This window comes from Marmota marmota, unplaced genomic scaffold, assembly GCF_001458135.2.
Source record: "Marmota marmota marmota unplaced genomic scaffold, marMar, whole genome shotgun sequence".
Lineage (NCBI taxonomy): Eukaryota > Metazoa > Chordata > Mammalia > Rodentia > Sciuridae > Marmota > Marmota marmota.
In genome coordinates this window covers 38638783-38643782 of record NW_026000026.1, presented here as the reverse complement: position 1 = coordinate 38643782, position 5000 = coordinate 38638783, and the positions used below count along the sequence as shown (strand labels likewise).

The 5000-nt window shown below is 36.5% G+C and overlaps 1 protein-coding gene across 12 annotated transcripts in view; it reads right to left on the bottom strand.

Moving 5' to 3' along the window:
• Positions 1 to 5000, bottom strand: part of Macrod2 (mono-ADP ribosylhydrolase 2) — a 1954610-nt gene that overhangs the window by 1949253 nt on the left and 357 nt on the right. The window lies entirely within an intron of this gene.

Here is a 5000-nt window from a genome sequence, read left to right as displayed (position 1 = left end):
GTGAAAAATAGCTGAAAACAAGATAAAACATAGCTATTTAGGAACTTGTACACCATGCTGAGCAGTTTAACTTTACCCTATAGAGCAGACCACTAATATTCAAAGTTGATTATGCATATCCCAGTAGGTACATAAAATGATCTACTAGAATGAATGAAAAAAAATGTGAAAATTAATTTTTAATCTTAAAAACAAGGAAGAACTTGGGCCGGTGCTGTGGCTCAGTAGTGGAGCACTTGCCTAGAATGTATGAGGCACTGGGTTTGATCCCCAGCACCACATAAAAATAAATATAAAACATTAATAAATAAAATAAAGGTATTATGTTTTTCTACAACTAAAAAAAAAAACAAGGAAGAACTTAAGATTTACTAATATTCAACATATAAACTAACACTGGCAACCTCACTCTATAGGTCAGTGGTTGTGCATCTTTACCAAAGATCTCCACGATATATATAGTGAATGACAGTCACACTCTCACCGTAATTCTCTTTTGGCTTATTACATGGCACTGTAGTTTAGATGATTTAACTTAAAAATGCATAGTATATAGTTCAAGGAAATTCAACCCTAGCAAAATAATCACTTTAAAAGATTCTTTCAAGCTGGGTATGAAAATGGTGTTAGTGCTTATAGCCTCTGCTACTCTGGAAGCTAAGCTCAATACTTTTCCACACTCCTACAACTAGCTCTTCTTCAATCGTATCAAAAGAAGGTATTTTAATCAGAGGTAATATTCAAACCACATTTACTATGGTGATTAGGGTCAAAAAATTGAGTTTCAGGTACCTGTGGGACATTCTTGAAATCAAGAATCTTGAACTTGGAGAAAGGTCCAACTTCAAGAACTGGAAATTAGGGCTGGGGTTGTAGCTCAGTGGCAGAGCACTCGCCTAGCACATGCAAGACCTTGGGTTCGATCCTCAGCACCACATAAAAATACATAAATAAAATAAAAGGTATTGTGTTCATCTACAGCTAAAAAAATATTTTACAAAAAGATTTGGAAATTATAACCTAAATTTCTAGTCTAAAGGATTAGAGGAGGGAAGAGAGAAAAGAAAGGGGAGGGGATGTAACCTCAAAAAACAACTTTTTTTAATTTTTTTTTAAAGAGAGAGTGAGAGAGAGAGAGAGAGACAGAATGTTTTAATATTTATTTTTTAGTTTTTCGGGGGACACAACATCTTTGTTTGTATGTGGTGCTGAGGATCGAACCCGGGCCGCATGCATGCCAGGCGAGCGCGCTACCGCCTGAGCCACATCCCCAGCCCCAATTTTTTTTAATTTTAAAAAGCACTTAGGCATATTTATCAGGCACAAACAGATGAACAATGAAATAAAACCTACTTGTCACTGGGGTTACAAGGTCCCATTGAGATGCAGAAAAAATTAGGAAAAAGGATTTGAATAAGTAGAAGGATTTGAATAAGTAGAAGAAGTATTCTTCCTACAAGAATAAAAATTACACAAAAATTATAAAAGCCATTGTTTTCATTAACTGGCACTGAGGTGGTACACAGTGCTGGTGGGGTTGTAATCTAAATTATGCAAATATATGTTGCATATCTTTGTTGCAGTGTCCTTTTAAGGTAAGCAGGCTGGTATTATTCCCAATGTACAGACAAGGCAAATAAGGAAGACAGGTCAAATAACTTACCTAAGATTCTATATAGCTCAATAACGAGGATTCAAATCTAGGCAACTGTGTTCAGAGCTCTTGACCCTACTGTATACTTCCCTATAATTTCTACCTCATAGGATTGTTGTAAGAATCAAACAAGATAACCCATGTAAGGCAATAAGAATAATGCTGAGCACACAAACAGGATTTAAATGGTAACTCCTCTTATACCACCATCATAGTTATTACAAAATGATTTTAGGAACATATGTTTCATTAGAATATAACTAAAATCCAAGAGGCTATGGAGGAGTGAGCAAAAGAAGGCAAATGAGAACAACTCCAGGGTGAAGTGCTGTGAGAATTGTTACAGGCATAGAGAGGAACACAAAGATACTGAGAAATTAAAACATACCCAAGAACAAATAAATCATGGCAGAAGATCTCAACTACAGGAGATGGGATGAAGAACACAAGCAGTGGAGTTTATCTTAGAAACAAAGAAGTGCTTCCTCTAAGATAGGAAAAAAACCTAAAGAACATGTAAAGAAACAAACCAATAAGACCATGGAAGAGAATATTTAGGCTGTTCATGTTTTAAGGCATTTACTTTCTCTGTGAATTAAAAAAATATATATATAATCTGTGTATTACAAAGAGATAGGATCTTGGTAGAGTAGAAAGCCTGAAAGGAATAGTAAATTCTGACTTATCACACAAAAATGGAAAAGGAAGATGACTGTAAATTGCTAAAAGTACTACTTTTAAAGCCTTAGATTACTAATTTGAAATTACCACAGTATCAGAAATAAGATGAAAGACATTAAGCAATTTACAGTTTTTGCAAATGTCAGAAGGTACATATAGAAATGAAACCTGTCCTCTGTCATTCTATTTATTTAAAAGTTTAAGTATAAAGACAAAACAAAACAAGACCAATTGTAAAAACAACAAAAGTAAGTCCTAATACTTAAAATGAAAATAAACATTAAGTAGCCAGGTACAGTGGCACATGCCTATAATTCCAGTGGCTTGAGAGGCTGAGACAGGAGGATCACAAGTTCAAGTCAGCCTCAGCAACAGCAAAGTGCTAAACAACTCAGTGAGACACTGTCTCAAAATAAAATACAAAATAGGGCTGGGGATGTGGCTCAGTGGTCACATGTCCCTGAGTTCAATCCCTGGTACCAAAAAGAAGGAAAAGAAAAGAAATACACATTGATTCTGAATTAGGGCTAAAATACTATAATGTCTACTTAATAAATGTGGTCTTGAGCACTCCTTAGTTATTTGTTTCAACAATGAAACATACTGAAGACCACAGACATACAATTTCTTTACCGTTATATAAGATTTTTTTTTAAAGAATGATTCACCTTTCTAATGAACCCTTCCTCTGTAAACCCAACATATAAGCAGGCAGACCTACTTATTAGATGATATACTGAGTTTAAATATGTTTCTAGAGTGTCTTGACATTTCAATGAAGTGGGTAAGCCTTCTTTTGGATTTAAGTAACACTGCAAAAAATATTATGCCATCAACTCTCTAGTGGGATAAACTTTTCTGCTGTACTAGAAATTCTTTGTGCTTTCTTGATGGAATAATACATATGATTTTTGTACTCAAATTTTCCAAATACAAACATCTTGATAAAACAATAAAACATACATTAAAGTTTCAAATCACAACTCTTCCCTTTAAATTTCACGCAAAAATAGCTTAGTTTTGGATAAGAGAAAACTACTTTAATTGCCTTCTTTGTGCATCTACTTCTTTATTTTAAAAATATTAATTTGGTTATATTTTTCCTTTAGAAGAAATAGAGAAAAAAAGACACTAAAAAGACTTATTTCTGCTTATCAGTCCAACTGTGTAGCTGTTAAATGAATGAACCATTATAACATTGTTACTTTAGGAACTTTTTTTAAGTATAACAGAAAAATAATTCTTAAGTACTCACTATAATTTCATCAACGATTCATATTATTGAAAACAATGTCTGTCTCCACTATTTTGCCTTCATCATCATCAATAATACAAAGCTAACATTTCAAGACCATCAATAAAAATGGGTAGAAATGATTTTTCAAAGCTCATAAGGTATCCTTGTTGAAAATATGTGGAAAATAAATACTACTGCAAAAAACAAATCATTTTATATATCAGGCTCTTATTCTCAACAGCATTTGTTCCATGACACCAGAATTTTTAGCCCTCCATGCTCATAATCATGAAAACATAGTTAAATGACACACATTCTAATCTTTCAGTATTTTAAAGGACACTTTAATTGTGTGTACTGTTACATTAAATCTTCCTGGTAGTTACTTTGGGAGGGTGGGCATCCTCCTATCCCTTTTCTCATATATTGTTGGAAACAGGCCCTACATAGAGGATTCTTTTTAATTCCCATTCTCACCTCCACCGTTTGGCTATCACCTGTTCAAAGGCCAGGACTTGCAATTAAAAAATCTACAAGTTTTAAAGAGCTACTATCAAAGAAACTAATTTTCAAGCCGGTCACCCAAACATGTAAGTTTAGCGTCTCTTAACAGTATCAATACAAGCTCTTTTTGTTACATATCTGTGAGAAAGGTAAAAAATAAAGAATAGAGGTGAAAAAGGAGAGGGGGGGGAAATGCCAGTATCAAGTTTTACATCAGAATATAATCTGTGATAACAGAAAAGAAAGAGAAACGAAGGGAGGGGACTGAATCATACACTTGTATGTCTTAAAGGAATTAATGCTACTGTCAATTTAACCTATTTGGCTAAGCCTTGATATGCACAAAATTCAGGAATGGGTTCAATCACTGAGTGACATACAATGCACTGAACAACTTCAGACTATGAATGGGGATGTAAAACACAGAAATACATTGCTGAGTGAAAAGCCCATTCAGACTCCTCTAAAGCGCTTATCCTCACTGACAAGATGCTCCTTTCAGGTTTCCCCTAGAGTTTCAGATTTCAAAAGTCACACTGCAGCTGGGGAAGGGGACCTAGAAAGGGGATAAACACATGAAAATGGGGACTCTTTACCAGTCTGGGGTGGAGGAAGGAATGAATGAGGGTTCTGGGGCGCCAAGGCGCAGCGGCAATGCAGCCTGAGTGCCTGCCAGCGGACACTTGTCCGTGGGACACCCCAGCCAGGGGTGCCAAAGTCCCAGCTGGGATTCACAGAAACTTGTACCGCGCCAAGGGCACAAGGGATTCCACGCTGCCTGCGAGGCGAGAGCAGCCCCACCTAGGCAGAAGGTGACCGGGTGCGGCTGGAGGTAGAAAGGGGCGTGCGCCCACACGTGCGCGAGCGGCAGGTGCCTGGGGGCGGCGCGTGCACGGCAAGGCGCGCACGGGTGTGCGCGTGTGT